At 41.7% G+C, this 22,143-nt stretch overlaps 21 non-coding genes across 21 annotated transcripts; 13 read left to right on the top strand and 8 right to left on the bottom strand.

Annotated features, from left to right (window-relative positions):
* Positions 1 to 175: 175 nt before the first annotated feature.
* On the top strand, positions 176 to 248 carry TRNAT-CGU (transfer RNA threonine (anticodon CGU)). Its single transcript has one exon. It is a non-coding gene; the product is annotated as a tRNA-Thr (tRNA).
* An 892-nt stretch (positions 249 to 1,140) lies between these two features.
* On the bottom strand, positions 1,141 to 1,212 carry TRNAE-CUC (transfer RNA glutamic acid (anticodon CUC)). Its single transcript has one exon. It is a non-coding gene; the product is annotated as a tRNA-Glu (tRNA).
* A 655-nt stretch (positions 1,213 to 1,867) lies between these two features.
* On the top strand, positions 1,868 to 1,940 carry TRNAT-CGU (transfer RNA threonine (anticodon CGU)). The gene has a single exon. It is a non-coding gene; the product is annotated as a tRNA-Thr (tRNA).
* An 892-nt stretch (positions 1,941 to 2,832) lies between these two features.
* On the bottom strand, positions 2,833 to 2,904 carry TRNAE-CUC (transfer RNA glutamic acid (anticodon CUC)). Its single transcript has one exon. It is a non-coding gene; the product is annotated as a tRNA-Glu (tRNA).
* A 655-nt stretch (positions 2,905 to 3,559) lies between these two features.
* Positions 3,560 to 3,632, top strand: TRNAT-CGU (transfer RNA threonine (anticodon CGU)). Its single transcript has one exon. It is a non-coding gene; the product is annotated as a tRNA-Thr (tRNA).
* Positions 3,633 to 4,527: 895 nt separating this feature from the next.
* TRNAE-CUC (transfer RNA glutamic acid (anticodon CUC)) lies at positions 4,528 to 4,599 on the bottom strand. The gene has a single exon. It is a non-coding gene; the product is annotated as a tRNA-Glu (tRNA).
* A 655-nt stretch (positions 4,600 to 5,254) lies between these two features.
* TRNAT-CGU (transfer RNA threonine (anticodon CGU)) lies at positions 5,255 to 5,327 on the top strand. Its single transcript has one exon. It is a non-coding gene; the product is annotated as a tRNA-Thr (tRNA).
* Positions 5,328 to 6,946: 1,619 nt separating this feature from the next.
* Positions 6,947 to 7,019, top strand: TRNAT-CGU (transfer RNA threonine (anticodon CGU)). The gene has a single exon. It is a non-coding gene; the product is annotated as a tRNA-Thr (tRNA).
* An 892-nt stretch (positions 7,020 to 7,911) lies between these two features.
* TRNAE-CUC (transfer RNA glutamic acid (anticodon CUC)) lies at positions 7,912 to 7,983 on the bottom strand. The gene has a single exon. It is a non-coding gene; the product is annotated as a tRNA-Glu (tRNA).
* Positions 7,984 to 8,638: 655 nt separating this feature from the next.
* Positions 8,639 to 8,711, top strand: TRNAT-CGU (transfer RNA threonine (anticodon CGU)). The gene has a single exon. It is a non-coding gene; the product is annotated as a tRNA-Thr (tRNA).
* An 895-nt stretch (positions 8,712 to 9,606) lies between these two features.
* TRNAE-CUC (transfer RNA glutamic acid (anticodon CUC)) lies at positions 9,607 to 9,678 on the bottom strand. The gene has a single exon. It is a non-coding gene; the product is annotated as a tRNA-Glu (tRNA).
* A 655-nt stretch (positions 9,679 to 10,333) lies between these two features.
* TRNAT-CGU (transfer RNA threonine (anticodon CGU)) lies at positions 10,334 to 10,406 on the top strand. The gene has a single exon. It is a non-coding gene; the product is annotated as a tRNA-Thr (tRNA).
* Positions 10,407 to 12,025: 1,619 nt separating this feature from the next.
* TRNAT-CGU (transfer RNA threonine (anticodon CGU)) lies at positions 12,026 to 12,098 on the top strand. Its single transcript has one exon. It is a non-coding gene; the product is annotated as a tRNA-Thr (tRNA).
* Positions 12,099 to 13,717: 1,619 nt separating this feature from the next.
* On the top strand, positions 13,718 to 13,790 carry TRNAT-CGU (transfer RNA threonine (anticodon CGU)). Its single transcript has one exon. It is a non-coding gene; the product is annotated as a tRNA-Thr (tRNA).
* A 1,619-nt stretch (positions 13,791 to 15,409) lies between these two features.
* TRNAT-CGU (transfer RNA threonine (anticodon CGU)) lies at positions 15,410 to 15,482 on the top strand. Its single transcript has one exon. It is a non-coding gene; the product is annotated as a tRNA-Thr (tRNA).
* An 892-nt stretch (positions 15,483 to 16,374) lies between these two features.
* Positions 16,375 to 16,446, bottom strand: TRNAE-CUC (transfer RNA glutamic acid (anticodon CUC)). The gene has a single exon. It is a non-coding gene; the product is annotated as a tRNA-Glu (tRNA).
* A 655-nt stretch (positions 16,447 to 17,101) lies between these two features.
* TRNAT-CGU (transfer RNA threonine (anticodon CGU)) lies at positions 17,102 to 17,174 on the top strand. The gene has a single exon. It is a non-coding gene; the product is annotated as a tRNA-Thr (tRNA).
* Positions 17,175 to 18,069: 895 nt separating this feature from the next.
* On the bottom strand, positions 18,070 to 18,141 carry TRNAE-CUC (transfer RNA glutamic acid (anticodon CUC)). The gene has a single exon. It is a non-coding gene; the product is annotated as a tRNA-Glu (tRNA).
* Positions 18,142 to 18,796: 655 nt separating this feature from the next.
* TRNAT-CGU (transfer RNA threonine (anticodon CGU)) lies at positions 18,797 to 18,869 on the top strand. Its single transcript has one exon. It is a non-coding gene; the product is annotated as a tRNA-Thr (tRNA).
* A 1,619-nt stretch (positions 18,870 to 20,488) lies between these two features.
* On the top strand, positions 20,489 to 20,561 carry TRNAT-CGU (transfer RNA threonine (anticodon CGU)). The gene has a single exon. It is a non-coding gene; the product is annotated as a tRNA-Thr (tRNA).
* An 894-nt stretch (positions 20,562 to 21,455) lies between these two features.
* TRNAE-CUC (transfer RNA glutamic acid (anticodon CUC)) lies at positions 21,456 to 21,527 on the bottom strand. The gene has a single exon. It is a non-coding gene; the product is annotated as a tRNA-Glu (tRNA).
* Between the last annotated feature and the right edge of the window lie 616 nt (positions 21,528 to 22,143).

Genomic DNA, 22,143 nt, shown 5'->3' on the forward strand with positions numbered 1-22,143 from the left:
AGAAAAGGATGTGTTTCCATACCGGGAGTCGAACCCAGGCCACCTGGGTGAAAACCAGGAATCCTAAGCGCTAGACCATACGGGAGAAGATTTACTGCCAGCTCACTTACAATATGAAAAAAAAGAGGTGTACTGCTTTGCACAAGCAACTTCCGCAGATTATTACATGCATCTTGCCTCGTTAGCGCAGCAGGTAGCGCGTCAGTCTCGTAATCTGAAGGTCGTGAGTTCGATTCTCACATGGGGCACTGGTACCTTGTTTCCGTAACTGATTTTGCCACTATCTTGGCTAGAGAGTCACAGCTCTTTTCCATTCAGTAACAAAACATCACCAATTGATGGAAGGGGAGCTCCAATGACAGACAGGGATAAAGGCTTGTTGAGTCCCTTAACACCCAGGAATTAAAAGTGAGAGATATGAATGGTTTGAGATATGACATCAAATAAGCTTTTGTGGAAATAAATATCCAAAAAATCTGGTGGTCTGCATTTTTGGCAGCAAAGAGCAGTTCCATCCTAAACTGATTCTGTCTGCAAGGCACGTGTCGGCTTTGGAATGTGGACACTAGTCCCAAAAAAAAGTCTCTCCCATAGCAGGAATTGAACCAGTCAACCAGGAATACTAACTAAGTCTTTCTCCACATGGTGTAAGCAGTACAGTAAACAGCAAGACAGGTGTAAAAAAAAAAAAAAAAAAAAGAGTGTTTTGCTTTGAATACAAAACATAAACATTACAAGAGCTAAAACACGCTACATGGTCAAGGTTTTTGGCACGTCAGTTGAATAATTTGAAGATCATGAGTTTTTTGCTCACAAGTGCCATCCTCCTTTTCTCAAGAGATTTTGTCACTAACTCTGAACTTTCCAATTCAGTTCTAAACTGTTTCCGATTAGAAAGAACATGGGAGCCCTAATGACTGACAGGACACATGGCTTGTTGAGTCCCTTGACACTTTTGTGTAAAACTGTGTAGTTGAAAAAGGCTTAAGCTATGAAACAAAAGGAAATCTTTTGCAAAAGTCATAATGCATCGCCAATGTTAAGTATTTTTGTTGCAAAGTGAAAATCTACCAGAAACATTTTTGATTGAAAAACACGCGTCAGTCTTTGAATGGTGGCAGTAGCTAAGATAAAGGTGCATTCCCATACCGGGAGTCGAACCCGGGCCACCTGGGTGAGAACCAGGAATCCTAACCGCTAGACCATATGGGAAAAGATGCGCTAACGTCTCAGTGACATTATGAAAAAAATAAGTTTTCTGCTATGCACAATAAACTTCTGCAGATCTGCAGGTGCAACTTGCTTCGTTAGCGCAGTAGGTAGTGCGTCAGTCTCGTAATCTGAAGGTTGTGAGTTTGAGCCTCACACGGGGCACTGTTCCCTCCTTTTCTCGAGAGATTTTGTCACCAACTTAGAACTTTTCCATTCAATTCTACGTTTTCCATTAGAAAGGAAATGGGAATCCAAATAACTTACAGGACCCATGAGTTGTTGAGTCTCTTGACACTTTGGTGTAAAAAGGGGTGGTTGAGAATGAGTTGAGCTACGAATCCAAATTGAATCTTGCGTGAAGGGTCAGAATGAAGTGCCAAAACGCGGGCGTTCAGCATTTTTGCCTGAAAAAAACAAATCCTACCTGAAATACGTTTGTTTTAAAAACACACGTCAGTCTTTGAATGTTGGCAACGGTGTAGAAAAGGATGTGTTTCCATACCGGGAGTCGAACCCAGGCCACCTGGGTGAAAACCAGGAATCCTAAGCGCTAGACCATACGGGAGAAGATTTACTGCCAGCTCACTTACAATATGAAAAAAAAGAGGTGTACTGCTTTGCACAAGCAACTTCCGCAGATTATTACATGCATCTTGCCTCGTTAGCGCAGCAGGTAGCGCGTCAGTCTCGTAATCTGAAGGTCGTGAGTTCGATTCTCACATGGGGCACTGGTACCTTGTTTCCGTAACTGATTTTGCCACTATCTTGGCTAGAGAGTCACAGCTCTTTTCCATTCAGTAACAAAACATCACCAATTGATGGAAGGGGAGCTCCAATGACAGACAGGGATAAAGGCTTGTTGAGTCCCTTAACACCCAGGAATTAAAAGTGAGAGATATGAATGGTTTGAGATATGACATCAAATAAGCTTTTGTGCAAATAAATATCCAAAAAATCTGGTGGTCTGCATTTTTGGCAGCAAAGAGCAGTTCCAACCTAAACTGATTCTGTCTGCAAGGCACGTGTCGGCTTTGGAATGTGGACACTAGTCCCAAAAAAAAGTCTCTCCCATAGCAGGAATTGAACCAGTCAACCAGGAATACTAACTAAGTCTTTCTCCACATGGTGTAAGCAGTACAGTAAACAGCAAGACAGGTGTAAAAAAAAAAAAAAAAAAAAGAGTGTTTTGCTTTGAATACAAAACATAAACATTACAAGAGCTAAAACACGCTACATGGTCAAGGTTTTTGGCACGTCAGTTGAATAATTTGAAGATCATGAGTTTTTTGCTCACAAGTGCCATCCTCCTTTTCTCAAGAGATTTTGTCACTAACTCTGAACTTTCCAATTCAGTTCTAAACTGTTTCCGATTAGAAAGAACATGGGAGCCCTAATGACTGACAGGACACATGGCTTGTTGAGTCCCTTGACACTTTTGTGTAAAACTGTGTAGTTGAAAAAGGCTTAAGCTATGAAACAAAAGGAAATCTTTTGCAAAAGTCATAATGCATCGCCAATGTTAAGTATTTTTGTTGCAAAGTGAAAATCTACCAGAAACATTTTTGATTGAAAAACACGCGTCAGTCTTTGAATGGTGGCAGTAGCTAAGATAAAGGTGCATTCCCATACCGGGAGTCGAACCCGGGCCACCTGGGTGAGAACCAGGAATCCTAACCGCTAGACCATATGGGAAAAGATGCGCTAACGTCTCAGTGACATTATGAAAAAAATAAGTTTTCTGCTATGCACAATAAACTTCTGCAGATCTGCAGGTGCAACTTGCTTCGTTAGCGCAGTAGGTAGTGCGTCAGTCTCGTAATCTGAAGGTTGTGAGTTTGAGCCTCACACGGGGCACTGTTCCCTCCTTTTCTCGAGAGATTTTGTCACCAACTTAGAACTTTTCCATTCAATTCTACGTTTTCCATTAGAAAGGAAATGGGAATCCAAATAACTTACAGGACCCATGAGTTGTTGAGTCTCTTGACACTTTGGTGTAAAAAGGGGTGGTTGAGAATGAGTTGAGCTACGAATCCAAATTGAATCTTGCGTGAAGGGTCAGAATGAAGTGCCAAAACGCGGGCGTTCAGCATTTTTGCCTGAAAAAAACAAATCCTACCTGAAATACGTTTGTTTTAAAAACACACGTCAGTCTTTGAATGTTGGCAACGGTGTAGAAAAGGATGTGTTTCCATACCGGGAGTCGAACCCAGGCCACCTGGGTGAAAACCAGGAATCCTAAGCGCTAGACCATACGGGAGAAGATTTACTGCCAGCTCACTTACAATATGAAAAAAAAGAGGTGTACTGCTTTGCACAAGCAACTTCCGCAGATTATTACATGCATCTTGCCTCGTTAGCGCAGCAGGTAGCGCGTCAGTCTCGTAATCTGAAGGTCGTGAGTTCGATTCTCACATGGGGCACTGGTACCTTGTTTCCGTAACTGATTTTGCCACTATCTTGGCTAGAGAGTCACAGCTCTTTTCCATTCAGTAACAAAACATCACCAATTGATGGAAGGGGAGCTCCAATGACAGACAGGGATAAAGGCTTGTTGAGTCCCTTAACACCCAGGAATTAAAAGTGAGAGATATGAATGGTTTGAGATATGACATCAAATAAGCTTTTGTGCAAATAAATATCCAAAAAATCTGGTGGTCTGCATTTTTGGCAGCAAAGAGCAGTTCCAACCTAAACTGATTCTGTCTGCAAGGCACGTGTCGGCTTTGGAATGTGGACACTAGTCCCAAAAAAAAGTCTCTCCCATAGCAGGAATTGAACCAGTCAACCAGGAATACTAACTAAGTCTTTCTCCACATGGTGTAAGCAGTACAGTAAACAGCAAGACAGGTGTAAAAAAAAAAAAAAAAAAAAAAAGAGTGTTTTGCTTTGAATACAAAACATAAACATTACAAGAGCTAAAACACGCTACATGGTCAAGGTTTTTGGCACGTCAGTTGAATAATTTGAAGATCATGAGTTTTTTGCTCACAAGTGCCATCCTCCTTTTCTCAAGAGATTTTGTCACTAACTCTGAACTTTCCAATTCAGTTCTACACTGTTTCCGATTAGAAAGAACATGGGAGCCCTAATGACTGACAGGACACATGGCTTGTTGAGTCCCTTGACACTTTTGTGTAAAACTGTGTAGTTGAAAAAGGCTTAAGCTATGAAACAAAAGGAAATCTTTTGCAAAAGTCATAATGCATCGCCAATGTTAAGTATTTTTGTTGCAAAGTGAAAATCTACCAGAAACATTTTTGATTGAAAAACACGCGTCAGTCTTTGAATGGTGGCAGTAGCTAAGATAAAGGTGCATTCCCATACCGGGAGTCGAACCCGGGCCACCTGGGTGAGAACCAGGAATCCTAACCGCTAGACCATATGGGAAAAGATGCGCTAACGTCTCAGTGACATTATGAAAAAAATAAGTTTTCTGCTATGCACAATAAACTTCTGCAGATCTGCAGGTGCAACTTGCTTCGTTAGCGCAGTAGGTAGTGCGTCAGTCTCGTAATCTGAAGGTTGTGAGTTTGAGCCTCACACGGGGCACTGTTCCCTCCTTTTCTCGAGAGATTTTGTCACCAACTTAGAACTTTTCCATTCAATTCTACGTTTTCCATTAGAAAGGAAATGGGAATCCAAATAACTTACAGGACCCATGAGTTGTTGAGTCTCTTGACACTTTGGTGTAAAAAGGGGTGGTTGAGAATGAGTTGAGCTACGAATCCAAATTGAATCTTGCGTGAAGGGTCAGAATGAAGTGCCAAAACGCGGGCGTTCAGCATTTTTGCCTGAAAAAAACAAATCCTACCTGAAATACGTTTGTTTTAAAAACACACGTCAGTCTTTGAATGTTGGCAACGGTGTAGAAAAGGATGTGTTTCCATACCGGGAGTCGAACCCAGGCCACCTGGGTGAAAACCAGGAATCCTAAGCGCTAGACCATACGGGAGAAGATTTACTGCCAGCTCACTTACAATATGAAAAAAAAGAGGTGTACTGCTTTGCACAAGCAACTTCCGCAGATTATTACATGCATCTTGCCTCGTTAGCGCAGCAGGTAGCGCGTCAGTCTCGTAATCTGAAGGTCGTGAGTTCGATTCTCACATGGGGCACTGGTACCTTGTTTCCGTAACTGATTTTGCCACTATCTTGGCTAGAGAGTCACAGCTCTTTTCCATTCAGTAACAAAACATCACCAATTGATGGAAGGGGAGCTCCAATGACAGACAGGGATAAAGGCTTGTTGAGTCCCTTAACACCCAGGAATTAAAAGTGAGAGATATGAATGGTTTGAGATATGACATCAAATAAGCTTTTGTGGAAATAAATATCCAAAAAATCTGGTGGTCTGCATTTTTGGCAGCAAAGAGCAGTTCCATCCTAAACTGATTCTGTCTGCAAGGCACGTGTCGGCTTTGGAATGTGGACACTAGTCCCAAAAAAAAGTCTCTCCCATAGCAGGAATTGAACCAGTCAACCAGGAATACTAACTAAGTCTTTCTCCACATGGTGTAAGCAGTACAGTAAACAGCAAGACAGGTGTAAAAAAAAAAAAAAAAAAAAGAGTGTTTTGCTTTGAATACAAAACATAAACATTACAAGAGCTAAAACACGCTACATGGTCAAGGTTTTTGGCACGTCAGTTGAATAATTTGAAGATCATGAGTTTTTTGCTCACAAGTGCCATCCTCCTTTTCTCAAGAGATTTTGTCACTAACTCTGAACTTTCCAATTCAGTTCTAAACTGTTTCCGATTAGAAAGAACATGGGAGCCCTAATGACTGACAGGACACATGGCTTGTTGAGTCCCTTGACACTTTTGTGTAAAACTGTGTAGTTGAAAAAGGCTTAAGCTATGAAACAAAAGGAAATCTTTTGCAAAAGTCATAATGCATCGCCAATGTTAAGTATTTTTGTTGCAAAGTGAAAATCTACCAGAAACATTTTTGATTGAAAAACACGCGTCAGTCTTTGAATGGTGGCAGTAGCTAAGATAAAGGTGCATTCCCATACCGGGAGTCGAACCCGGGCCACCCGGGTGAGAACCAGGAATCCTAACCGCTAGACCATATGGGAAAAGATGCGCTAACGTCTCAGTGACATTATGAAAAAAATAAGTTTTCTGCTATGCACAATAAACTTCTGCAGATCTGCAGGTGCAACTTGCTTCGTTAGCGCAGTAGGTAGTGCGTCAGTCTCGTAATCTGAAGGTTGTGAGTTTGAGCCTCACACGGGGCACTGTTCCCTCCTTTTCTCGAGAGATTTTGTCACCAACTTAGAACTTTTCCATTCAATTCTACGTTTTCCATTAGAAAGGAAATGGGAATCCAAATAACTTACAGGACCCATGAGTTGTTGAGTCTCTTGACACTTTGGTGTAAAAAGGGGTGGTTGAGAATGAGTTGAGCTACGAATCCAAATTGAATCTTGCGTGAAGGGTCAGAATGAAGTGCCAAAACGCGGGCGTTCAGCATTTTTGCCTGAAAAAAACAAATCCTACCTGAAATACGTTTGTTTTAAAAACACACGTCAGTCTTTGAATGTTGGCAACGGTGTAGAAAAGGATGTGTTTCCATACCGGGAGTCGAACCCAGGCCACCTGGGTGAAAACCAGGAATCCTAAGCGCTAGACCATACGGGAGAAGATTTACTGCCAGCTCACTTACAATATGAAAAAAAAGAGGTGTACTGCTTTGCACAAGCAACTTCCGCAGATTATTACATGCATCTTGCCTCGTTAGCGCAGCAGGTAGCGCGTCAGTCTCGTAATCTGAAGGTCGTGAGTTCGATTCTCACATGGGGCACTGGTACCTTGTTTCCGTAACTGATTTTGCCACTATCTTGGCTAGAGAGTCACAGCTCTTTTCCATTCAGTAACAAAACATCACCAATTGATGGAAGGGGAGCTCCAATGACAGACAGGGATAAAGGCTTGTTGAGTCCCTTAACACCCAGGAATTAAAAGTGAGAGATATGAATGGTTTGAGATATGACATCAAATAAGCTTTTGTGCAAATAAATATCCAAAAAATCTGGTGGTCTGCATTTTTGGCAGCAAAGAGCAGTTCCAACCTAAACTGATTCTGTCTGCAAGGCACGTGTCGGCTTTGGAATGTGGACACTAGTCCCAAAAAAAAGTCTCTCCCATAGCAGGAATTGAACCAGTCAACCAGGAATACTAACTAAGTCTTTCTCCACATGGTGTAAGCAGTACAGTAAACAGCAAGACAGGTGTAAAAAAAAAAAAAAAAAAAAGAGTGTTTTGCTTTGAATACAAAACATAAACATTACAAGAGCTAAAACACGCTACATGGTCAAGGTTTTTGGCACGTCAGTTGAATAATTTGAAGATCATGAGTTTTTTGCTCACAAGTGCCATCCTCCTTTTCTCAAGAGATTTTGTCACTAACTCTGAACTTTCCAATTCAGTTCTAAACTGTTTCCGATTAGAAAGAACATGGGAGCCCTAATGACTGACAGGACACATGGCTTGTTGAGTCCCTTGACACTTTTGTGTAAAACTGTGTAGTTGAAAAAGGCTTAAGCTATGAAACAAAAGGAAATCTTTTGCAAAAGTCATAATGCATCGCCAATGTTAAGTATTTTTGTTGCAAAGTGAAAATCTACCAGAAACATTTTTGATTGAAAAACACGCGTCAGTCTTTGAATGGTGGCAGTAGCTAAGATAAAGGTGCATTCCCATACCGGGAGTCGAACCCGGGCCACCTGGGTGAGAACCAGGAATCCTAACCGCTAGACCATATGGGAAAAGATGCGCTAACGTCTCAGTGACATTATGAAAAAAATAAGTTTTCTGCTATGCACAATAAACTTCTGCAGATCTGCAGGTGCAACTTGCTTCGTTAGCGCAGTAGGTAGTGCGTCAGTCTCGTAATCTGAAGGTTGTGAGTTTGAGCCTCACACGGGGCACTGTTCCCTCCTTTTCTCGAGAGATTTTGTCACCAACTTAGAACTTTTCCATTCAATTCTACGTTTTCCATTAGAAAGGAAATGGGAATCCAAATAACTTACAGGACCCATGAGTTGTTGAGTCTCTTGACACTTTGGTGTAAAAAGGGGTGGTTGAGAATGAGTTGAGCTACGAATCCAAATTGAATCTTGCGTGAAGGGTCAGAATGAAGTGCCAAAACGCGGGCGTTCAGCATTTTTGCCTGAAAAAAACAAATCCTACCTGAAATACGTTTGTTTTAAAAACACACGTCAGTCTTTGAATGTTGGCAACGGTGTAGAAAAGGATGTGTTTCCATACCGGGAGTCGAACCCAGGCCACCTGGGTGAAAACCAAGAATCCTAAGCGCTAGACCATACGGGAGAAGATTTACTGCCAGCTCACTTACAATATGAAAAAAAAGAGGTGTACTGCTTTGCACAAGCAACTTCCGCAGATTATTACATGCATCTTGCCTCGTTAGCGCAGCAGGTAGCGCGTCAGTCTCGTAATCTGAAGGTCGTGAGTTCGATTCTCACATGGGGCACTGGTACCTTGTTTCCGTAACTGATTTTGCCACTATCTTGGCTAGAGAGTCACAGCTCTTTTCCATTCAGTAACAAAACATCACCAATTGATGGAAGGGGAGCTCCAATGACAGACAGGGATAAAGGCTTGTTGAGTCCCTTAACACCCAGGAATTAAAAGTGAGAGATATGAATGGTTTGAGATATGACATCAAATAAGCTTTTGTGCAAATAAATATCCAAAAAATCTGGTGGTCTGCATTTTTGGCAGCAAAGAGCAGTTCCAACCTAAACTGATTCTGTCTGCAAGGCACGTGTCGGCTTTGGAATGTGGACACTAGTCCCAAAAAAAAGTCTCTCCCATAGCAGGAATTGAACCAGTCAACCAGGAATACTAACTAAGTCTTTCTCCACATGGTGTAAGCAGTACAGTAAACAGCAAGACAGGTGTAAAAAAAAAAAAAAAAAAAAAAAGAGTGTTTTGCTTTGAATACAAAACATAAACATTACAAGAGCTAAAACACGCTACATGGTCAAGGTTTTTGGCACGTCAGTTGAATAATTTGAAGATCATGAGTTTTTTGCTCACAAGTGCCATCCTCCTTTTCTCAAGAGATTTTGTCACTAACTCTGAACTTTCCAATTCAGTTCTACACTGTTTCCGATTAGAAAGAACATGGGAGCCCTAATGACTGACAGGACACATGGCTTGTTGAGTCCCTTGACACTTTTGTGTAAAACTGTGTAGTTGAAAAAGGCTTAAGCTATGAAACAAAAGGAAATCTTTTGCAAAAGTCATAATGCATCGCCAATGTTAAGTATTTTTGTTGCAAAGTGAAAATCTACCAGAAACATTTTTGATTGAAAAACACGCGTCAGTCTTTGAATGGTGGCAGTAGCTAAGATAAAGGTGCATTCCCATACCGGGAGTCGAACCCGGGCCACCTGGGTGAGAACCAGGAATCCTAACCGCTAGACCATATGGGAAAAGATGCGCTAACGTCTCAGTGACATTATGAAAAAAATAAGTTTTCTGCTATGCACAATAAACTTCTGCAGATCTGCAGGTGCAACTTGCTTCGTTAGCGCAGTAGGTAGTGCGTCAGTCTCGTAATCTGAAGGTTGTGAGTTTGAGCCTCACACGGGGCACTGTTCCCTCCTTTTCTCGAGAGATTTTGTCACCAACTTAGAACTTTTCCATTCAATTCTACGTTTTCCATTAGAAAGGAAATGGGAATCCAAATAACTTACAGGACCCATGAGTTGTTGAGTCTCTTGACACTTTGGTGTAAAAAGGGGTGGTTGAGAATGAGTTGAGCTACGAATCCAAATTGAATCTTGCGTGAAGGGTCAGAATGAAGTGCCAAAACGCGGGCGTTCAGCATTTTTGCCTGAAAAAAACAAATCCTACCTGAAATACGTTTGTTTTAAAAACACACGTCAGTCTTTGAATGTTGGCAACGGTGTAGAAAAGGATGTGTTTCCATACCGGGAGTCGAACCCAGGCCACCTGGGTGAAAACCAGGAATCCTAAGCGCTAGACCATACGGGAGAAGATTTACTGCCAGCTCACTTACAATATGAAAAAAAAGAGGTGTACTGCTTTGCACAAGCAACTTCCGCAGATTATTACATGCATCTTGCCTCGTTAGCGCAGCAGGTAGCGCGTCAGTCTCGTAATCTGAAGGTCGTGAGTTCGATTCTCACATGGGGCACTGGTACCTTGTTTCCGTAACTGATTTTGCCACTATCTTGGCTAGAGAGTCACAGCTCTTTTCCATTCAGTAACAAAACATCACCAATTGATGGAAGGGGAGCTCCAATGACAGACAGGGATAAAGGCTTGTTGAGTCCCTTAACACCCAGGAATTAAAAGTGAGAGATATGAATGGTTTGAGATATGACATCAAATAAGCTTTTGTGGAAATAAATATCCAAAAAATCTGGTGGTCTGCATTTTTGGCAGCAAAGAGCAGTTCCATCCTAAACTGATTCTGTCTGCAAGGCACGTGTCGGCTTTGGAATGTGGACACTAGTCCCAAAAAAAAGTCTCTCCCATAGCAGGAATTGAACCAGTCAACCAGGAATACTAACTAAGTCTTTCTCCACATGGTGTAAGCAGTACAGTAAACAGCAAGACAGGTGTAAAAAAAAAAAAAAAAAAAAGAGTGTTTTGCTTTGAATACAAAACATAAACATTACAAGAGCTAAAACACGCTACATGGTCAAGGTTTTTGGCACGTCAGTTGAATAATTTGAAGATCATGAGTTTTTTGCTCACAAGTGCCATCCTCCTTTTCTCAAGAGATTTTGTCACTAACTCTGAACTTTCCAATTCAGTTCTAAACTGTTTCCGATTAGAAAGAACATGGGAGCCCTAATGACTGACAGGACACATGGCTTGTTGAGTCCCTTGACACTTTTGTGTAAAACTGTGTAGTTGAAAAAGGCTTAAGCTATGAAACAAAAGGAAATCTTTTGCAAAAGTCATAATGCATCGCCAATGTTAAGTATTTTTGTTGCAAAGTGAAAATCTACCAGAAACATTTTTGATTGAAAAACACGCGTCAGTCTTTGAATGGTGGCAGTAGCTAAGATAAAGGTGCATTCCCATACCGGGAGTCGAACCCGGGCCACCCGGGTGAGAACCAGGAATCCTAACCGCTAGACCATATGGGAAAAGATGCGCTAACGTCTCAGTGACATTATGAAAAAAATAAGTTTTCTGCTATGCACAATAAACTTCTGCAGATCTGCAGGTGCAACTTGCTTCGTTAGCGCAGTAGGTAGTGCGTCAGTCTCGTAATCTGAAGGTTGTGAGTTTGAGCCTCACACGGGGCACTGTTCCCTCCTTTTCTCGAGAGATTTTGTCACCAACTTAGAACTTTTCCATTCAATTCTACGTTTTCCATTAGAAAGGAAATGGGAATCCAAATAACTTACAGGACCCATGAGTTGTTGAGTCTCTTGACACTTTGGTGTAAAAAGGGGTGGTTGAGAATGAGTTGAGCTACGAATCCAAATTGAATCTTGCGTGAAGGGTCAGAATGAAGTGCCAAAACGCGGGCGTTCAGCATTTTTGCCTGAAAAAAACAAATCCTACCTGAAATACGTTTGTTTTAAAAACACACGTCAGTCTTTGAATGTTGGCAACGGTGTAGAAAAGGATGTGTTTCCATACCGGGAGTCGAACCCAGGCCACCTGGGTGAAAACCAGGAATCCTAAGCGCTAGACCATACGGGAGAAGATTTACTGCCAGCTCACTTACAATATGAAAAAAAAGAGGTGTACTGCTTTGCACAAGCAACTTCCGCAGATTATTACATGCATCTTGCCTCGTTAGCGCAGCAGGTAGCGCGTCAGTCTCGTAATCTGAAGGTCGTGAGTTCGATTCTCACATGGGGCACTGGTACCTTGTTTCCGTAACTGATTTTGCCACTATCTTGGCTAGAGAGTCACAGCTCTTTTCCATTCAGTAACAAAACATCACCAATTGATGGAAGGGGAGCTCCAATGACAGACAGGGATAAAGGCTTGTTGAGTCCCTTAACACCCAGGAATTAAAAGTGAGAGATATGAATGGTTTGAGATATGACATCAAATAAGCTTTTGTGGAAATAAATATCCAAAAAATCTGGTGGTCTGCATTTTTGGCAGCAAAGAGCAGTTCCATCCTAAACTGATTCTGTCTGCAAGGCACGTGTCGGCTTTGGAATGTGGACACTAGTCCCAAAAAAAAGTCTCTCCCATAGCAGGAATTGAACCAGTCAACCAGGAATACTAACTAAGTCTTTCTCCACATGGTGTAAGCAGTACAGTAAACAGCAAGACAGGTGTAAAAAAAAAAAAAAAAAAAAGAGTGTTTTGCTTTGAATACAAAACATAAACATTACAAGAGCTAAAACACGCTACATGGTCAAGGTTTTTGGCACGTCAGTTGAATAATTTGAAGATCATGAGTTTTTTGCTCACAAGTGCCATCCTCCTTTTCTCAAGAGATTTTGTCACTAACTCTGAACTTTCCAATTCAGTTCTAAACTGTTTCCGATTAGAAAGAACATGGGAGCCCTAATGACTGACAGGACACATGGCTTGTTGAGTCCCTTGACACTTTTGTGTAAAACTGTGTAGTTGAAAAAGGCTTAAGCTATGAAACAAAAGGAAATCTTTTGCAAAAGTCATAATGCATCGCCAATGTTAAGTATTTTTGTTGCAAAGTGAAAATCTACCAGAAACATTTTTGATTGAAAAACACGCGTCAGTCTTTGAATGGTGGCAGTAGCTAAGATAAAGGTGCATTCCCATACCGGGAGTCGAACCCGGGCCACCCGGGTGAGAACCAGGAATCCTAACCGCTAGACCATATGGGAAAAGATGCGCTAACGTCTCAGTGACATTATGAAAAAAATAAGTTTTCTGCTATGCACAATAAACTTCTGCAGATCTGCAGGTGCAACTTGCTTCGTTAGCGCAGTAGGTAGTGCGTCAGTCTCGTAATCTGAAGGTTGTGAGTTTGAGCCTCACACGGGGCACTGTTCCCTCCTTTTCTCGAGAGATTTTGTCACCAACTTAGAACTTTTCCATTCAATTCTACGTTTTCCATTAGAAAGGAAATGGGAATCCAAATAACTTACAGGACCCATGAGTTGTTGAGTCTCTTGACACTTTGGTGTAAAAAGGGGTGGTTGAGAATGAGTTGAGCTACGAATCCAAATTGAATCTTGCGTGAAGGGTCAGAATGAAGTGCCAAAACGCGGGCGTTCAGCATTTTTGCCTGAAAAAAACAAATCCTACCTGAAATACGTTTGTTTTAAAAACACACGTCAGTCTTTGAATGTTGGCAACGGTGTAGAAAAGGATGTGTTTCCATACCGGGAGTCGAACCCAGGCCACCTGGGTGAAAACCAGGAATCCTAAGCGCTAGACCATACGGGAGAAGATTTACTGCCAGCTCACTTACAATATGAAAAAAAAGAGGTGTACTGCTTTGCACAAGCAACTTCCGCAGATTATTACATGCATCTTGCCTCGTTAGCGCAGCAGGTAGCGCGTCAGTCTCGTAATCTGAAGGTCGTGAGTTCGATTCTCACATGGGGCACTGGTACCTTGTTTCCGTAACTGATTTTGCCACTATCTTGGCTAGAGAGTCACAGCTCTTTTCCATTCAGTAACAAAACATCACCAATTGATGGAAGGGGAGCTCCAATGACAGACAGGGATAAAGGCTTGTTGAGTCCCTTAACACCCAGGAATTAAAAGTGAGAGATATGAATGGTTTGAGATATGACATCAAATAAGCTTTTGTGGAAATAAATATCCAAAAAATCTGGTGGTCTGCATTTTTGGCAGCAAAGAGCAGTTCCATCCTAAACTGATTCTGTCTGCAAGGCACGTGTCGGCTTTGGAATGTGGACACTAGTCCCAAAAAAAAGTCTCTCCCATAGCAGGAATTGAACCAGTCAACCAGGAATACTAACTAAGTCTTTCTCCACATGGTGTAAGCAGTACAGTAAACAGCAAGACAGGTGTAAAAAAAAAAAAAAAAAAAAGAGTGTTTTGCTTTGAATACAAAACATAAACATTACAAGAGCTAAAACACGCTACATGGTCAAGGTTTTTGGCACGTCAGTTGAATAATTTGAAGATCATGAGTTTTTTGCTCACAAGTGCCATCCTCCTTTTCTCAAGAGATTTTGTCACTAACTCTGAACTTTCCAATTCAGTTCTAAACTGTTTCCGATTAGAAAGAACATGGGAGCCCTAATGACTGACAGGACACATGGCTTGTTGAGTCCCTTGACACTTTTGTGTAAAACTGTGTAGTTGAAAAAGGCTTAAGCTATGAAACAAAAGGAAATCTTTTGCAAAAGTCATAATGCATCGCCAATGTTAAGTATTTTTGTTGCAAAGTGAAAATCTACCAGAAACATTTTTGATTGAAAAACACGCGTCAGTCTTTGAATGGTGGCAGTAGCTAAGATAAAGGTGCATTCCCATACCGGGAGTCGAACCCGGGCCACCCGGGTGAGAACCAGGAATCCTAACCGCTAGACCATATGGGAAAAGATGCGCTAACGTCTCAGTGACATTATGAAAAAAATAAGTTTTCTGCTATGCACAATAAACTTCTGCAGATCTGCAGGTGCAACTTGCTTCGTTAGCGCAGTAGGTAGTGCGTCAGTCTCGTAATCTGAAGGTTGTGAGTTTGAGCCTCACACGGGGCACTGTTCCCTCCTTTTCTCGAGAGATTTTGTCACCAACTTAGAACTTTTCCATTCAATTCTACGTTTTCCATTAGAAAGGAAATGGGAATCCAAATAACTTACAGGACCCATGAGTTGTTGAGTCTCTTGACACTTTGGTGTAAAAAGGGGTGGTTGAGAATGAGTTGAGCTACGAATCCAAATTGAATCTTGCGTGAAGGGTCAGAATGAAGTGCCAAAACGCGGGCGTTCAGCATTTTTGCCTGAAAAAAACAAATCCTACCTGAAATACGTTTGTTTTAAAAACACACGTCAGTCTTTGAATGTTGGCAACGGTGTAGAAAAGGATGTGTTTCCATACCGGGAGTCGAACCCAGGCCACCTGGGTGAAAACCAGGAATCCTAAGCGCTAGACCATACGGGAGAAGATTTACTGCCAGCTCACTTACAATATGAAAAAAAAGAGGTGTACTGCTTTGCACAAGCAACTTCCGCAGATTATTACATGCATCTTGCCTCGTTAGCGCAGCAGGTAGCGCGTCAGTCTCGTAATCTGAAGGTCGTGAGTTCGATTCTCACATGGGGCACTGGTACCTTGTTTCCGTAACTGATTTTGCCACTATCTTGGCTAGAGAGTCACAGCTCTTTTCCATTCAGTAACAAAACATCACCAATTGATGGAAGGGGAGCTCCAATGACAGACAGGGATAAAGGCTTGTTGAGTCCCTTAACACCCAGGAATTAAAAGTGAGAGATATGAATGGTTTGAGATATGACATCAAATAAGCTTTTGTGCAAATAAATATCCAAAAAATCTGGTGGTCTGCATTTTTGGCAGCAAAGAGCAGTTCCAACCTAAACTGATTCTGTCTGCAAGGCACGTGTCGGCTTTGGAATGTGGACACTAGTCCCAAAAAAAAGTCTCTCCCATAGCAGGAATTGAACCAGTCAACCAGGAATACTAACTAAGTCTTTCTCCACATGGTGTAAGCAGTACAGTAAACAGCAAGACAGGTGTAAAAAAAAAAAAAAAAAAAAGAGTGTTTTGCTTTGAATACAAAACATAAACATTACAAGAGCTAAAACACGCTACATGGTCAAGGTTTTTGGCACGTCAGTTGAATAATTTGAAGATCATGAGTTTTTTGCTCACAAGTGCCATCCTCCTTTTCTCAAGAGATTTTGTCACTAACTCTGAACTTTCCAATTCAGTTCTAAACTGTTTCCGATTAGAAAGAACATGGGAGCCCTAATGACTGACAGGACACATGGCTTGTTGAGTCCCTTGACACTTTTGTGTAAAACTGTGTAGTTGAAAAAGGCTTAAGCTATGAAACAAAAGGAAATCTTTTGCAAAAGTCATAATGCATCGCCAATGTTAAGTATTTTTGTTGCAAAGTGAAAATCTACCAGAAACATTTTTGATTGAAAAACACGCGTCAGTCTTTGAATGGTGGCAGTAGCTAAGATAAAGGTGCATTCCCATACCGGGAGTCGAACCCGGGCCACCTGGGTGAGAACCAGGAATCCTAACCGCTAGACCATATGGGAAAAGATGCGCTAACGTCTCAGTGACATTATGAAAAAAATAAGTTTTCTGCTATGCACAATAAACTTCTGCAGATCTGCAGGTGCAACTTGCTTCGTTAGCGCAGTAGGTAGTGCGTCAGTCTCGTAATCTGAAGGTTGTGAGTTTGAGCCTCACACGGGGCACTGTTCCCTCCTTTTCTCGAGAGATTTTGTCACCAACTTAGAACTTTTCCATTCAATTCTACGTTTTCCATTAGAAAGGAAATGGGAATCCAAATAACTTACAGGACCCATGAGTTGTTGAGTCTCTTGACACTTTGGTGTAAAAAGGGGTGGTTGAGAATGAGTTGAGCTACGAATCCAAATTGAATCTTGCGTGAAGGGTCAGAATGAAGTGCCAAAACGCGGGCGTTCAGCATTTTTGCCTGAAAAAAACAAATCCTACCTGAAATACGTTTGTTTTAAAAACACACGTCAGTCTTTGAATGTTGGCAACGGTGTAGAAAAGGATGTGTTTCCATACCGGGAGTCGAACCCAGGCCACCTGGGTGAAAACCAGGAATCCTAAGCGCTAGACCATACGGGAGAAGATTTACTGCCAGCTCACTTACAATATGAAAAAAAAGAGGTGTACTGCTTTGCACAAGCAACTTCCGCAGATTATTACATGCATCTTGCCTCGTTAGCGCAGCAGGTAGCGCGTCAGTCTCGTAATCTGAAGGTCGTGAGTTCGATTCTCACATGGGGCACTGGTACCTTGTTTCCGTAACTGATTTTGCCACTATCTTGGCTAGAGAGTCACAGCTCTTTTCCATTCAGTAACAAAACATCACCAATTGATGGAAGGGGAGCTCCAATGACAGACAGGGATAAAGGCTTGTTGAGTCCCTTAACACCCAGGAATTAAAAGTGAGAGATATGAATGGTTTGAGATATGACATCAAATAAGCTTTTGTGCAAATAAATATCCAAAAAATCTGGTGGTCTGCATTTTTGGCAGCAAAGAGCAGTTCCAACCTAAACTGATTCTGTCTGCAAGGCACGTGTCGGCTTTGGAATGTGGACACTAGTCCCAAAAAAAAGTCTCTCCCATAGCAGGAATTGAACCAGTCAACCAGGAATACTAACTAAGTCTTTCTCCACATGGTGTAAGCAGTACAGTAAACAGCAAGACAGGTGTAAAAAAAAAAAAAAAAAAAAAAAGAGTGTTTTGCTTTGAATACAAAACATAAACATTACAAGAGCTAAAACACGCTACATGGTCAAGGTTTTTGGCACGTCAGTTGAATAATTTGAAGATCATGAGTTTTTTGCTCACAAGTGCCATCCTCCTTTTCTCAAGAGATTTTGTCACTAACTCTGAACTTTCCAATTCAGTTCTACACTGTTTCCGATTAGAAAGAACATGGGAGCCCTAATGACTGACAGGACACATGGCTTGTTGAGTCCCTTGACACTTTTGTGTAAAACTGTGTAGTTGAAAAAGGCTTAAGCTATGAAACAAAAGGAAATCTTTTGCAAAAGTCATAATGCATCGCCAATGTTAAGTATTTTTGTTGCAAAGTGAAAATCTACCAGAAACATTTTTGATTGAAAAACACGCGTCAGTCTTTGAATGGTGGCAGTAGCTAAGATAAAGGTGCATTCCCATACCGGGAGTCGAACCCGGGCCACCTGGGTGAGAACCAGGAATCCTAACCGCTAGACCATATGGGAAAAGATGCGCTAACGTCTCAGTGACATTATGAAAAAAATAAGTTTTCTGCTATGCACAATAAACTTCTGCAGATCTGCAGGTGCAACTTGCTTCGTTAGCGCAGTAGGTAGTGCGTCAGTCTCGTAATCTGAAGGTTGTGAGTTTGAGCCTCACACGGGGCACTGTTCCCTCCTTTTCTCGAGAGATTTTGTCACCAACTTAGAACTTTTCCATTCAATTCTACGTTTTCCATTAGAAAGGAAATGGGAATCCAAATAACTTACAGGACCCATGAGTTGTTGAGTCTCTTGACACTTTGGTGTAAAAAGGGGTGGTTGAGAATGAGTTGAGCTACGAATCCAAATTGAATCTTGCGTGAAGGGTCAGAATGAAGTGCCAAAACGCGGGCGTTCAGCATTTTTGCCTGAAAAAAACAAATCCTACCTGAAATACGTTTGTTTTAAAAACACACGTCAGTCTTTGAATGTTGGCAACGGTGTAGAAAAGGATGTGTTTCCATACCGGGAGTCGAACCCAGGCCACCTGGGTGAAAACCAGGAATCCTAAGCGCTAGACCATACGGGAGAAGATTTACTGCCAGCTCACTTACAATATGAAAAAAAAGAGGTGTACTGCTTTGCACAAGCAACTTCCGCAGATTATTACATGCATCTTGCCTCGTTAGCGCAGCAGGTAGCGCGTCAGTCTCGTAATCTGAAGGTCGTGAGTTCGATTCTCACATGGGGCACTGGTACCTTGTTTCCGTAACTGATTTTGCCACTATCTTGGCTAGAGAGTCACAGCTCTTTTCCATTCAGTAACAAAACATCACCAATTGATGGAAGGGGAGCTCCAATGACAGACAGGGATAAAGGCTTGTTGAGTCCCTTAACACCCAGGAATTAAAAGTGAGAGATATGAATGGTTTGAGATATGACATCAAATAAGCTTTTGTGGAAATAAATATCCAAAAAATCTGGTGGTCTGCATTTTTGGCAGCAAAGAGCAGTTCCATCCTAAACTGATTCTGTCTGCAAGGCACGTGTCGGCTTTGGAATGTGGACACTAGTCCCAAAAAAAAGTCTCTCCCATAGCAGGAATTGAACCAGTCAACCAGGAATACTAACTAAGTCTTTCTCCACATGGTGTAAGCAGTACAGTAAACAGCAAGACAGGTGTAAAAAAAAAAAAAAAAAAAAGAGTGTTTTGCTTTGAATACAAAACATAAACATTACAAGAGCTAAAACACGCTACATGGTCAAGGTTTTTGGCACGTCAGTTGAATAATTTGAAGATCATGAGTTTTTTGCTCACAAGTGCCATCCTCCTTTTCTCAAGAGATTTTGTCACTAACTCTGAACTTTCCAATTCAGTTCTAAACTGTTTCCGATTAGAAAGAACATGGGAGCCCTAATGACTGACAGGACACATGGCTTGTTGAGTCCCTTGACACTTTTGTGTAAAACTGTGTAGTTGAAAAAGGCTTAAGCTATGAAACAAAAGGAAATCTTTTGCAAAAGTCATAATGCATCGCCAATGTTAAGTATTTTTGTTGCAAAGTGAAAATCTACCAGAAACATTTTTGATTGAAAAACACGCGTCAGTCTTTGAATGGTGGCAGTAGCTAAGATAAAGGTGCATTCCCATACCGGGAGTCGAACCCGGGCCACCCGGGTGAGAACCAGGAATCCTAACCGCTAGACCATATGGGAAAAGATGCGCTAACGTCTCAGTGACATTATGAAAAAAATAAGTTTTCTGCTATGCACAATAAACTTCTGCAGATCTGCAGGTGCAACTTGCTTCGTTAGCGCAGTAGGTAGTGCGTCAGTCTCGTAATCTGAAGGTTGTGAGTTTGAGCCTCACACGGGGCACTGTTCCCTCCTTTTCTCGAGAGATTTTGTCACCAACTTAGAACTTTTCCATTCAATTCTACGTTTTCCATTAGAAAGGAAATGGGAATCCAAATAACTTACAGGACCCATGAGTTGTTGAGTCTCTTGACACTTTGGTGTAAAAAGGGGTGGTTGAGAATGAGTTGAGCTACGAATCCAAATTGAATCTTGCGTGAAGGGTCAGAATGAAGTGCCAAAACGCGGGCGTTCAGCATTTTTGCCTGAAAAAAACAAATCCTACCTGAAATACGTTTGTTTTAAAAACACACGTCAGTCTTTGAATGTTGGCAACGGTGTAGAAAAGGATGTGTTTCCATACCGGGAGTCGAACCCAGGCCACCTGGGTGAAAACCAGGAATCCTAAGCGCTAGACCATACGGGAGAAGATTTACTGCCAGCTCACTTACAATATGAAAAAAAAGAGGTGTACTGCTTTGCACAAGCAACTTCCGCAGATTATTACATGCATCTTGCCTCGTTAGCGCAGCAGGTAGCGCGTCAGTCTCGTAATCTGAAGGTCGTGAGTTCGATTCTCACATGGGGCACTGGTACCTTGTTTCCGTAACTGATTTTGCCACTATCTTGGCTAGAGAGTCACAGCTCTTTTCCATTCAGTAACAAAACATCACCAATTGATGGAAGGGGAGCTCCAATGACAGACAGGGATAAAGGCTTGTTGAGTCCCTTAACACCCAGGAATTAAAAGTGAGAGATATGAATGGTTTGAGATATGACATCAAATAAGCTTTTGTGCAAATAAATATCCAAAAAATCTGGTGGTCTGCATTTTTGGCAGCAAAGAGCAGTTCCAACCTAAACTGATTCTGTCTGCAAGGCACGTGTCGGCTTTGGAATGTGGACACTAGTCCCAAAAAAAAGTCTCTCCCATAGCAGGAATTGAACCAGTCAACCAGGAATACTAACTAAGTCTTTCTCCACATGGTGTAAGCAGTACAGTAAACAGCAAGACAGGTGTAAAAAAAAAAAAAAAAAAAAAAGAGTGTTTTGCTTTGAATACAAAACATAAACATTACAAGAGCTAAAACACGCTACATGGTCAAGGTTTTTGGCACGTCAGTTGAATAATTTGAAGATCATGAGTTTTTTGCTCACAAGTGCCATCCTCCTTTTCTCAAGAGATTTTGTCACTAACTCTGAACTTTCCAATTCAGTTCTACACTGTTTCCGATTAGAAAGAACATGGGAGCCCTAATGACTGACAGGACACATGGCTTGTTGAGTCCCTTGACACTTTTGTGTAAAACTGTGTAGTTGAAAAAGGCTTAAGCTATGAAACAAAAGGAAATCTTTTGCAAAAGTCATAATGCATCGCCAATGTTAAGTATTTTTGTTGCAAAGTGAAAATCTACCAGAAACATTTTTGATTGAAAAACACGCGTCAGTCTTTGAATGGTGGCAGTAGCTAAGATAAAGGTGCATTCCCATACCGGGAGTCGAACCCGGGCCACCTGGGTGAGAACCAGGAATCCTAACCGCTAGACCATATGGGAAAAGATGCGCTAACGTCTCAGTGACATTATGAAAAAAATAAGTTTTCTGCTATGCACAATAAACTTCTGCAGATCTGCAGGTGCAACTTGCTTCGTTAGCGCAGTAGGTAGTGCGTCAGTCTCGTAATCTGAAGGTTGTGAGTTTGAGCCTCACACGGGGCACTGTTCCCTCCTTTTCTCGAGAGATTTTGTCACCAACTTAGAACTTTTCCATTCAATTCTACGTTTTCCATTAGAAAGGAAATGGGAATCCAAATAACTTACAGGACCCATGAGTTGTTGAGTCTCTTGACACTTTGGTGTAAAAAGGGGTGGTTGAGAATGAGTTGAGCTACGAATCCAAATTGAATCTTGCGTGAAGGGTCAGAATGAAGTGCCAAAACGCGGGCGTTCAGCATTTTTGCCTGAAAAAAACAAATCCTACCTGAAATACGTTTGTTTTAAAAACACACGTCAGTCTTTGAATGTTGGCAACGGTGTAGAAAAGGATGTGTTTCCATACCGGGAGTCGAACCCAGGCCACCTGGGTGAAAACCAGGAATCCTAAGCGCTAGACCATACGGGAGAAGATTTACTGCCAGCTCACTTACAATATGAAAAAAAAGAGGTGTACTGC

Source organism: Phyllobates terribilis, unplaced genomic scaffold (assembly GCF_046119375.1).
Source record: "Phyllobates terribilis strain yellow unplaced genomic scaffold, ASM4611937v1 Scaffold_1042__1_contigs__length_457206, whole genome shotgun sequence".
Classification (NCBI taxonomy): domain Eukaryota; kingdom Metazoa; phylum Chordata; class Amphibia; order Anura; family Dendrobatidae; genus Phyllobates; species Phyllobates terribilis.